Here is a 12,372-nt window from a genome sequence, read left to right as displayed (position 1 = left end):
ATTGCTCTGCTGAAGCACAACTAGGGCTGTGGCGGTCACCAAATTTTGTCAGCCGGTGATTGTCAAGCAAATAACTGTCGTTCTCACGGTAATTGACTGTAAACACATAAACACATTTAGCATCTCCTGGCTTCCACACATAGCCTACAAGCCACTGATGCTGACCTTAGGAACATCTTCATTTAAAAAAGTCTAAGAAATCCATGTAATATAGCTTACACCTTCACAATAAATCCATTATTTATTTTAGACAGGTCTAAAGAAGCATGATATGAAGAAAATGTAGTCTATTTTGGAAGAACAGAATAGCATACTCTGAGTTGTACTTATGTTAGGTCCTGATCTGGCTATGCCAAATGGATGTGGGCTACACTAGTTAATTTAGCAGACAAGATTTGCTTAGAATTCCGTGGCATTATTTTATGGTATGAAGAATACAATTGAACAAAGCTGAATAAAATATTAAGGATATTTTCTCCAAACAATTTGAGAGAGTGCGCACATGCGGCTATTCTGTGTTGAGCGGTTAACAAAGAAATAGGTATTCCTATATGCTTAATTTAGAGTTATTAATGTAACTTGTTCTACATGTTTTGATTTTTAATTCATGGTAAGGCTGCATGATGCAACTCTAATGATGATTTTTTTTTAAAGTAGCTTGAAAGGCATGAGCTCTGCTTTGTTTTTTGTGTAGGCTGTACACACATCAGTCACTCATTCACAATTTAAAAAAAAAAAAAAAAAATCCATGCCTTTTGTGGCCATTGTGCCCTTCTCCCCAAGTGCTGCGCGCTCTATCACGTGATCGGGTCTTTCTCACAGGCTACAAGTGAAGACACATCGGGGACGCAACTGCGCGCATCCTTATCCAATTCCCAGGTGCATATTGAAGATATTGAAAGAACTGCTCACATTTACTTTTCGTCAGCCAACAACTTGAGTAGGCCTGACGAACAGCAAAAGCACTAGCCTATGTCAATCTACTATCCCCCATAGTACAAAGGTTGACGTATTCTATTCTGTGCGATAAATAAATATTCCAAACATAGTCTGGGACAGTTGTGGGATGCGATAGATCCCAAATTAATACAACCACTAGCATCAAAAAAACATTTGTTACGCAATGTGGTTGATGCAACAGATCAGAATGTTTAGCTTAAAATGTTGATAAACTATTAGGCTATTTCTTCACATCATAAGCGCAGCAATGCGCACATGGTAGTAGGCTATAAGCGCAAATGTTCCATTAGTGGAAAACACCATTATTAAAGGTGACCGTAAATGCAGTTATGCATGTAATGCTTTTATTATAGAGGTGCATCTTTATGGTGAGAATTATCTTCCCCAAACTTGAAAGTCACTCGCTGCTTATGTATGCCAGTTAGGCTCCACACCCCTTGTAAAGCGGATTAATGTGCTTAATTTCAGAAGTTATTTGGCTACTTTAGGTGTGATACAAATCTTATTAAAACATATAGGCCTATGTGCTAGGCTACATGAGGTGTGCGACTACGATTAGAAAAAGTCGCAAAAAAAAGCATTGTTTCTTATGCTGGGCATGATTCGCAAGTGATAATATATAATTCACAAGTGATACGCTAATATTGTCACCAATCAGACTATTCTTGATTTAATCTTGTCTTTACATATACTAAATAATATATGTGTGAAATTTGTTTTGATTTAAAATGGACCATTATCATGCACCTGTATCGAAACAGGGGCAGCGGGAAAAAATACTTAAATAGCGAATGGAGGACTCTTTTCCCTCTGGTTTATTTTCATGCCAGCAAGGTAGGCTATACTCCTGTTGTAAATATAAGCAATGTGCTTAATATTAGGAAAGTTGAGAAATAAATATAGTAGGCCTAGCCTATAGAAAGCTGATCCTCCTCTTTTTAGTACTTGTTTTCTCGCACAATTGCATAGCCTATTGAAATGTTGTGCAACGTGACCTCATGGGCTCTCATTAAGTGTTTGATTAGATTTTCAAATACATTTCCATTGATGTCAGAGTGATTAGAGGGACATGAGTGCTGAGTACCAGGCAGTTTGCAAGTTTGGTAGGCTACTAATGACCATCAGCAGCAACAGAGCTTGGAGAAGCCTAATTACAGAGACTAAACGGTCACATGGAATTTGACTGCCTTCATGACTTGTGACCGCCGGTGTGGCGGTAATACGGTCACCACAACAGCCCTACGCACAACCACATTTTGAAATTGCACCTTGTATAGTCTACTATTCTATCTCGCAACAGTAAGTTGAGACCCCGACTGAGTTCCAAATTACTTGTATTTTTTTGGTGACATTTTGTGGAAATTCATCCGAGGGCCTTCAAAAGGGAACGGGCCGCCAGTTGCCCATCCCTGGCCTAGGTTGACCTATCCACTGTATCCTTTCAGATCTATGCAAGTGCCTAGGCTAAGGGCTAAGGTGTAGGGATATGTTTGAAATTGGTTGCACTGTGAGGTAGTGGCAGTATGAGTTTTCCTTTGCACTTGGAATATGTGACCGACCGGCTCGATTCGGTCTTATGTAGCAAATTTTTAAATTTTGTTTTTTTACATTGGGTAAAAGTAGAGACTCCGAGCTAGAAAATTGTATATCATACACTACAGTTGAGGAACAATGGGAAAGTAATTCTGCTTTAAAAGTTGATAAACTTGTAACCCCACTTTTGAGAAAATGGCCCTTGAATGTTTTGGTACACCTACTGGAGAGCTCTTCTTTGTCTACTCTCATTCAGCATCGTTCACACCCTCTTAAGCCTTAGCCCCACCCATCTCTTTAAGGATTCACGTGAGGCTAAACAGAGAGTACGGTAGTGTAGTAAACAACCAAAGATTAAGACTAAAGGCTGGTTTATACTACGTCTATCGACATGTCTGTATACAGTTGTCGCAGTGACATCATGAACATTCTATTGTCGTCAGACATCAAAATTGTCGTTGTTGTTATGAAAAAGTATAAACACAAAAATTACAGGCTGCATGACATCAGCAGCCTGGTGGTCCAGAATAGCATAACTGGTGTATTTTAACACCAATAAACCCATCCGTTTATAAATTAATTTAGTATACAGTATGTCAATCTAGCAAACCAGGCAACTAAAAGCAACTTTCTAAACAATGTTTTGGTTAGTTTCTAGCTTGTTAAGTTAGCTGGCTAGCCAGTTCAAATAATGACCATATCATACAGCTGACAACGTCTTTACAGGAAAATAAACTCACAACAACATCATTATTTATAAGTTAATGGCGAGCTAATTACATGAAAATAGCTTACGGTTGTGAGACAAAATAAAAGCAGGGCATTCTACCTGAGAATTTTTTAACTTAAACACTCGTTGGCCTAACATTATATCCTAATTTGACTTGTTCTTCACATTACCATCTCTGGTAAACACACACTATATCAAACCAAAGTTTATTAGTCACAGGCACAGGATACAGAAGGTGTAAACTGTACAGTGAAATGCTTACTTGCATAGTGGAGTCTTTTGTTTGTAGCTAGCTAGCTAAACAATTAACCATAATCCCAACTCATAATGTTACTACCCTGCATGAATCTACAGGTAACTAACCAACTAGGTTCAATGTTAGCTAGCTAGCTAACATTAGGATATAACTAGCAATGCAAATGGCTCTGAGATAGGAATACAATTATTACACAGATCATACACAACGTTAGCTAGCGAGCCAGCCAACATTATTTCTGACCAAATTAGAAACGTATAATATCTGAAAATGTAGCTAGCTAGTCTCTCTTACCCATATACATGGATGAACGCTTCTCCCTCTGTCACAGATGCCATGGTTGCCCTTAGTTTTGAAGATGTAATCCAAAGACAGGTGTTTTATACAACAGCCTTCTGTGTTCTCTTGTCAACTCCCTCCGCATATTTGCAATCAAACACCAGAATTCTCTCCATCTACTTAGCTACCATACTCTGCTTCCACCGGGCATTCCACTGATTTCAAAACTCGGTCCTCCAGAAAATGGAGAGCAACACTTTTGCAGTTCTTCATGATATCTTTCAAAAAAGCCGTCTTAGAAAGGATTACGGACACATACTGAGCAGCTCATGTTATAGACAGAAGCGTGCTACATGGTGGACCAATCCGAACTCATCTCTCGGCATGTCCAGCCCATCCATTATCTCAGCCAATCATGGCCAGCGGGAAGGTTCCTGTATTTTTTCCGTGGCTAAACCAACTAGGCTTGTATTTTTAACAATTTCATTCGTATTTTCAGATGACATACAAGTTTATTATTAAGGCACACGAAAATTCACATGTTCCAGAAGGCATTTATGTCCAAAAATGCATTTTGATAAAAAAATATATAATTATGTTCAAATGCCACTCCTTTGAAGTAGTGACGCGAGACATACGCCTAGTTTCCTGAAACTAGTCACATATAATAGAGTGGCAGCAGCGTATGTGAAGTGTGTGTGGCGTCAATATACGTGTGTGTGTGTGTGTGTGTGTGTGTGTGTGTGTGTGTGTGTGTGTGTGAGCATATGTAGTATGTGTGTGGGTAGAGTCTAGTGAGTGTGCATAGAGCCAGTGCAAAGGAGTCAGTACAAAACAATTTAAGATAGATAAATAAATAAATATTAAAGTGGGTCATTATAAATTGTTCTTGTAGCCATTTGATTAACTGTTCAGCAGTTTTATGGCTTGGGGTTAGAAGCTTTGCCTTTTGGTCCCAGACTTGGCGCTCTGGTACCACTTGCCGTGCAGTAGCTGAGAGAACAGTCTTGGGTGGCTGGAGACTTTGACAATTTTTAGGGCCTTCATCTGACACCGCCTGATATTGAGGTCCTGGATGGCAGGGAGTTCATCCGCAGTGATGTACTGGGCCGCACACACTATCCTCTGTAGCGCCTTGTGGTCGGATGCAGAGCATTTGCCATACCAACCGGTGATGTAGCCAGTCAAGATGCTCTCAATGGTGCAGCTGTAGAACCTTTTGAGGATCTGAGAGCCCATGCTAAATCTTTTCAGCCTCCTGAGGGGGAAGAGGCATTGTCGTGCCCTCTTCATGACTGTGTTGGTGTGTTTGGACCATGATACACTACATGACCAAAAGTGCTTGTCGAACATCTCATTCCAAAATCATGGGCATTAATATGGAGTTGGTCCCCCCTTTGCTGCTCCACTCTTCTGGGAAGGCTTTCCACTAGATTATGGAACATTGCTGCGGGGACTTGCTTCCATTCAGCCACGAGCATTAGTGAAGTCGGGCACTAATGTTGGGCAATTAGGCCTGGCTTGCAGTCGGCGTTCCAATTCATCCCAGAGGTGTTCGATGGGGTTGAGGTCAGGGCTCTGTGCAGGCCAGTCAAGTTCTTCGACACCGATCTCGACAAACCGTTTCTGTATGGACCTCTCTTTGTGCACGGGGGCATTGTCATGCTGAAACAGGAAAGGGCCTTCCCCAAACTGTTGCCACAAAGTTGGAAGCACAGAATTGTCTAGAATGTCATTTAATGCTGTAGCGTTAGGATTTCCCTTCACTGGAACTAAGGGGCCTAGCCTGAACCATGAAAAACAGCCCCAGACCATTATTCCTCCTCCACCAAACTTTACAATTGACAATATGCATTGGGGCAGGTAGTGTTCTCCTGGCATCTGTGGTCCTCTGTAGCTCAGCTGGTAGAGCACGGCGCTTGTAACGCCAAGGTAGTGGGTTCGATCCCCGGGACCACCCATACACAAAAAAAAATATGCACGCATGACTGTAAGTCGCTTTGGATAAAAGCGTCTGCTAAATGGCATATTATTATTTATTATTATTATTATTATTATTATTATCTGCGTGATTTACCGAAGGCAGCAAGATTTACACCACTCCAGCCTACGCTTTGCATTGCACATGGTGATCTTAGACTTGTGTGTGACTGCTCGGCCATAGATACCCATTTTGTGAAGCTCCTGACGAACAGTTATTGTGCTGACGTTACTTCCAGAGGCAGTTTGGAACTCAGTAGTGAGTGTTGCAACAGAGGACAGACAATGTTTACACGCTTCAGCACTCAGCGGTCCCGTTCTGTGAGCTTGTGTGGCCTACCACTTCGCTGCTGAGATGTTGTTGCTCCTAAACATTTCCACTTCACAATAACAGCACTTACAGTTAACCAGGGCAGCTCTAGCAGGGCAGAAATTTGACAAACTGACTTGTTGGAAAGGTGGCATCCTATGATGGTGCCACGTTGAAAGTCACTTAGCTTTTCAGTAAGGACATTCTACTGTTTGTCTATGGAGATTGCATGGCTGTGTGCTCAATTTTATACACCTGGCAGCAACGGGTGTGGCTGACATAGCCGAATCCACTAATTGGCACCACACTGCCAGGCCTCTGACCTCTGCCCTATAGGCTGTCTCATCATCGTCAGTGATCAGGCCTACCACCGTCGGGTCGTCGACAAACTTAATGATGGTATTGGAGTCGTGCGCGGCCACGCAGTCGTGGGTGTACAGGAGGGGACTGAGCACGCATCCCTGAGGGGCCCCCCGTGTTGAGCGTCAGCATGGTGGATGTGTTGTTGCCTTCACTCACCACGTTGGGGTGGCCCGTCAGGAAATCCAGGATCCAGTTGCAGAGGGAGGTGTTCAGTCCCAGGGTCTTTAGCTTAGTGATGAGCTTTGAGAGCACTATGGTATTGAATGCTGAGCTATAGTCAATGAACAGCATTCTCACGTTGGTGTTCCTTTTGTCCAGGTGGGAAAAGGCAGTGTGGTGTGCAATAGAGATTGTGTCATCTGTGAATCTGTTGGGGCGGTATGCGAATTGGAGTGGGTCTAGGGGCTCTAGGATAATGGTGTTGATATGAGCCATGACCAGCTTTTCAATGCATTTCATGGCTACGGGGCAGTAGTCATTTAGACAGGTTACCTTGGTGTTCTTACATGCTGACCAGACCGCTCGCGCGCATGTTGATTTTGTCCACCCACACCAGACGCGATCAGGACACGCAGGTTGAAATATCAAAACGAACTCTGAACCAACTATATTCATTTGGGGATAGGTCGAAAAACATTTATGGCAATTGTCGTGATGTGACTTTCATTCATGTGATGACTGTTATTTATCGAATCAACTATGTTTCATTGTTACAATTCATGTAACAATTAACTCATTAGGAATTTGGGGGACCACAGAATAAGTTGTTTATAGAGCTACCATCTCCCGAATTTAACTCTAACAGATCTATATGTTATATATCGATAACAGTCACTTATTAATCATTACCTCATATCAGTCTCATTCTGAACGTCGCATACTCCTTTGATCCGCAAGAACCCTGGCTTTACTTACGATTCAGCACTACACAAATTAGTTTAAAAAAAAATGTTTAACTAAATAATAACACAGAATACATACACGCTTAATACCTGAGAAAAGGGCCTTAGCGCACTAACAACAGCATGACTGGTTGGTTATCAAAGGAAAGGGAGGGGTAGATAAGGAGGGAGAAAGGGACAAAGAGAGTCAAACATATCGTATATACATTTGGAAACTACGCTCACAGTAATCAGAATACTTAGCACCCCAACCACCGACTATTCAGAGAAGAATTCATGAATGCATTTACTTGTTTGTCTTTGTTCTTCTCTCTGTTGAACTCAATCACTCCTATAGGGAAGGTGTTGATGGGTGTAAGGCTCTGGTTCTCCACCAGTGGTCACAATGTCCACCAACTGGACTGTAATGTGGACCTCAATCATCTTTCAATCACCCACGTGGGTATATGCTCCTAAAAACCAATGAGGAGATGGGAGAGGCGGGACTTGCAGTGCGTCAAGCGTCACAAATAGAACCAAGTTCTATTTTAGCACCTGGCTACGCAGACGCTCGTTGATGCGCAATGATTGAATAATATGTATGAGTACATTTATTTTGCAATGCTCGCGCACGCGACGCTAGCGGTGTGCTCAGCATGTTAGGCACAGGGACTATAGTGGTTTGCTTGAAATATATAGGTATTACAGACTGGGTCAGAGAGAGTTTGATAATGTCAGTGAAGACACTTGCTAGCATGCTCTGAGTATGCGTCATGGTAATCAGTCTGGCCCTATGGCCTTGTGAATGTGTCACTGGTACTTCCTGTTTTAGTTTTTGCTTGTAAGCAGGAATCCGGAGGATAGATTTATGATCCGATTTTCCAAATGGAGGGCAGGGGACAGCTTTGTATGCGTCTCTGTGTGTGTAGTAAAGGTGATCTAGAGTTTGTGTCCCTCTATTTGCAAAGGTGACATGCTGGTAGAAATGAAGTAAAATTGGTTTCCGTTTTCCTGCGTTAAATTCACCTGTCATTAGGTGTCATGTCCATTCTTGACCGCTCGGCTTAGATGACCGGTGTCATGACAGAGGTGGTGTACTGACATAACACCACTGGACAGCAACGTCCCTTTGTCAGGTGTGATAGCATGGTAGATTAAATGTCATAACAACATTCATACTGTCAAATCATATATACAGTGGGGAAAAAAAGTATTTAGTCAGCCACCAATTGTGCAAGTTCTCCCACTTAAAATTTTTAGAGAGGCCTGTAATTTTCATCATAGGTACACGTCAACTATGACAGACAAAATGAGGAAAAGAATTCCAGAAAATCACATTGTAGGATTTTTAATGAATTTATTTGCAAATTATGGTGGAAAATAAGTATTTGATCAATAACAAACGTTTCTCAATACTTTGTTATATACCCTTTGTTGGCAATGACACAGGTCAAACGTTTTCTGTAAGTCTTCACAAGGTTTTCATACACTGTTGCTGGTATTTTTGGCCCATTCCTCCATGCAGATCTCCTCTAGAGCAGTGATGTTTTGGGGCTGTCGCTGGGCAACACGGACTTTCAACTCCCTCCAAAGATTTTCTATGGGGTTGAGATCTGGAGACTGGCTAGGCCACTCCAGGACCTTGAAATGCTTCTTACGAAGCCACTCCTTCGTTGCCCGGGCGGTGTGTTTGGGATCATTGTCATGCTGAAAGACCCAGCCACGTTTCATCTTCAATGCCCTTGCTGATGGAAGGAGGTTTTCACTCAAAATCTCACGATACATGGCCCCATTCATTCTTTCCTTTACACGGATCAGTCGTCCTGGTCCCTTTGCAGAAAAACAGCCCCAAAGCATGATGTTTCCACCCCCATGCTTCACAGTAGGTATGGTGTTCTTTGGATGCAACTCAGCATTCTTTGTCCTCCAAACACGACAAGTTGAGTTTTTACCAAAGAGTTATATTTTGGTTTCATCTGACCATATGACATTCTCCCAATCCTCTTCTGGATCATCCATATGCACTCTAGCAAACTTCAGACGGGCCTGGACATGTACTGGCTTAAGCAGGGGGACACGTCTGGCAATGCAGGATTTGAGTCCCTGGCGGCGTAGTGTGTTACTGATGGTAGGCTTTGTTACTTTGGTCCCAGCTCTCTGCAGGTCATTCACTAGGTCCCCCCGTGTGGTTCTGGGATTTTTGCTCACCGTTCTTGTGATCATTTTGACCCCACGGGGTGAGATCTTGTGTGGAGCCCCAGATCGAGGGAGATTATCAGTGGTCTTATATGTCTTCCATTTCCTAATAATTGCTCCCACAGTTTATTTCTTCAAACCAAGCTGCTTACCTATTGCAGATTCAGTCTTCCCAGCCTGGTGCAGGGCTACAATTTTGTTTCTGGTGTCCTTTGACAGCTCTTTGGTCTTGGCCATAGTGGAGTTTGGAGTGTGACTGTTTGAGGTTGTGGACAGGTGTCTTTTATACTGATAACAAGTTCAAACAGGTGCCATTAATACAGGTAACGAGTGGAGGACAGAGGAGCCTCTTAAATAAGAAGTTACAGGTCTGTGAGAGCCAGAGATCTTGCTTGTTTGTAGGTGACCAAATACTTATTTTCCACCATAATTTGCAAATAAATTCATAAAAAATCCTACAATGTGATTTTCTGGATTTTCTTTTCTCAATTTGTCTGTCATAGTTGACGTGTACCTATGATGAAAATTACAGGCCTCTCATCTTTTTAAGTGGGAGAACTTGCACAATTGGTGGCTGACTAAATACTTTTTTCCCCCACTTTATATATTTTTATTATTATTATGGGGTGGATTCATTTTGGCTCCCCCAGTGCCCCGGGTCGGCAGAGATTTAACTTTTGGTCTCAAATGTGCAAACTCTGCCCACCCGGTGACCCCGGAGGGCTAAAACTAATGCATCCATTTATTTGGGTAGAAAAACAGATTTTCCAATGTGTCAGATACTTTTTTATTAAAGGGATACTTCAGGATTTTGGCAATGAGGCCCTTTATCTACTTCATGAGCACTGATCCACAACTGGAAAATACGTTTAAAGGACCCCCGCGTGTAGTCTTCAGACGGGCCCCCAACATTAGTCAAATGGTGGTGAGGTCTGATCTTCCACCAGTGCCACGAAGTACCTCGCTCTGCACGCTGCTCAATGTAACAAATGTACAAATCTAACAACAGACTCATCAGGGTCTGCATCCCCGCTCGCCATAACTGCTAAATTATATTTTAATTGATGAATAAATGTGCATGAAGACCGGATAGAGAGCAGCAGGTGAGTGAGGGCTGGTAGGGGATGTGGCTGGCTGATTTACAGCTGCCACACGTGATATGCGCATGAAAGTGAAGTGGATGTTATTGGACCTGTGCATACAAGAGACTGGCTGTTGCTTAAATTCAACTGAATTAATAAACATTTTGTAACAGGCGCCAGAAGGATATTTAGATCGGTAGGGCTGACATTTGGTAGTATCGTATGAAACGGTATTACGGTATTCAAAAAATGTTGGTGTCATAAGTATCATGACGTTTTGGTACCGTGATATTACTGTGGTACCGGTATATTGTACAACACTAGGGGGAATGACTTAAATAACAGTGCAGTCAGAGAGGAACAAATAGCTTTGCACAGATTGTTTCTTAAAGCAGATCTAGTGACATTGGGCTCTGCAGTGATCTGAAAATCCCCAAACGAAAAACATGCTCACCCCCCCCCCCCTCTACTTTTTGGAAGAACGGCAACTAATCAGTCAGTCCTCCGTTCTAAAAAATACTGCATCTTAGAAGCGGATTCCTAATGGAATTGAATCATGACACTCAGAAATAGGAGTCGACACTGGGATTCGACATGCAAGGAGTCGAGGACTCTCCACCACTATGTCATCGTCGTTAACAGTTGGAAAAATGCTAGAGAAAAGCAAGCGAAGTCCTGTATGGCAATACTTTGAGAAGTTAAATGAGAAAGAAATGCTAACTTTGCGAGGTGGAATTGAGGTACAGCAATGGTATTACAGGTGCAATGCTTAACCACCTGAAAGGGATGCACAGTGAGACCCAAACTGTTGCTGGCAGCAGTGCAGCTGCATTGTGAATTCCTGTAGATTTGTTGGAATTCTTCTTATCGTTTTAATGAAAAACCGTTAAAAAAAAAAGCAGTTTAAACATTATAATTTTTTCCCCATTTGTCACATCCCAAAATCTGAGATTTTGTATTAACTTCAGTTATCTATGATTCATAAGGCAATTCCCCTTACTGGCGAGAGTGGCTTGTAAGTGCTTTGCAGAGACGAGGCTCACGACTGTCTCCCTCTACACGCATGCTTCAACTTAATGCAGCATGTGTGAGGGGGAATGGATTCACTACGCCATGACTGTGTGTTGTAGCATGTGATGTGATATCCTACCATTGCTGTTACCGACCCATCATCACTCCATTGAGATGTTCACATTGGGCATAATCTTTAGAAACTCATCATCCAACATTCCCATTCATGTTAATACAGGATTTACACAATAATTCAAAGCATGCCTGTGTACCCCAAATTAGAATTTCACCAATGGTTGCTCATTTTGAGTTGAGTTGTTAGAGCTGCTAGATTGTAGATGCCAATATAACCACATAGGTATTGGAGGTTTGTGGGGTTAGTACAGTGCATCTGAAGTACAGTGCCTTCGGAAAGTATTCAGACCCCTTGACTTTTTCCACATTTTGTTACGTTACAGCCTTATTCTAAAATAGATTAAATCGTTTTTTTCCCTCATCAATGTACACACATAATGACAAAGCAAAAACTTTTATTATTTTTTGTACATTTATATCATCATTATTTTTTTTAGATCACATTTACATAAGTATTCAGACCCTTTACTCAGTACTTTGTTGAAGCACCTTTGGCAGCGATTACAGCCTTGAGTCTTCTTGGGTATGACGCTATAAGCTTGGCACACCTGTATATGGGGAGCTTCTCCTATTCTTCTCTGCAGATCCTCTCAAGCTCTGTCAGGTTGGATGGGGAGTGTCGCTGCACTGCTATTTTAAGGTCTCTCCAGAGATGT

General features: G+C 42.1%; 1 protein-coding gene across 2 annotated transcripts in view; it reads left to right on the top strand.

Annotated features, from left to right (window-relative positions):
* The window catches only part of mocs1 (molybdenum cofactor synthesis 1), a 43,447-nt gene that overhangs the window by 11,086 nt on the left and 19,989 nt on the right, over window positions 1–12,372 (top strand). The window lies entirely within an intron of this gene.

The sequence above is a fragment of the Coregonus lavaretus genome (assembly GCF_964263955.1).
Source record: "Coregonus lavaretus genome assembly, chromosome: 27".
NCBI classification, from domain to species: Eukaryota; Metazoa; Chordata; class Actinopteri; order Salmoniformes; family Salmonidae; genus Coregonus; species Coregonus lavaretus.
Note: the sequence above shows the minus strand (reverse complement) of the source record. Positions and strands in the feature narration are given on the sequence as shown.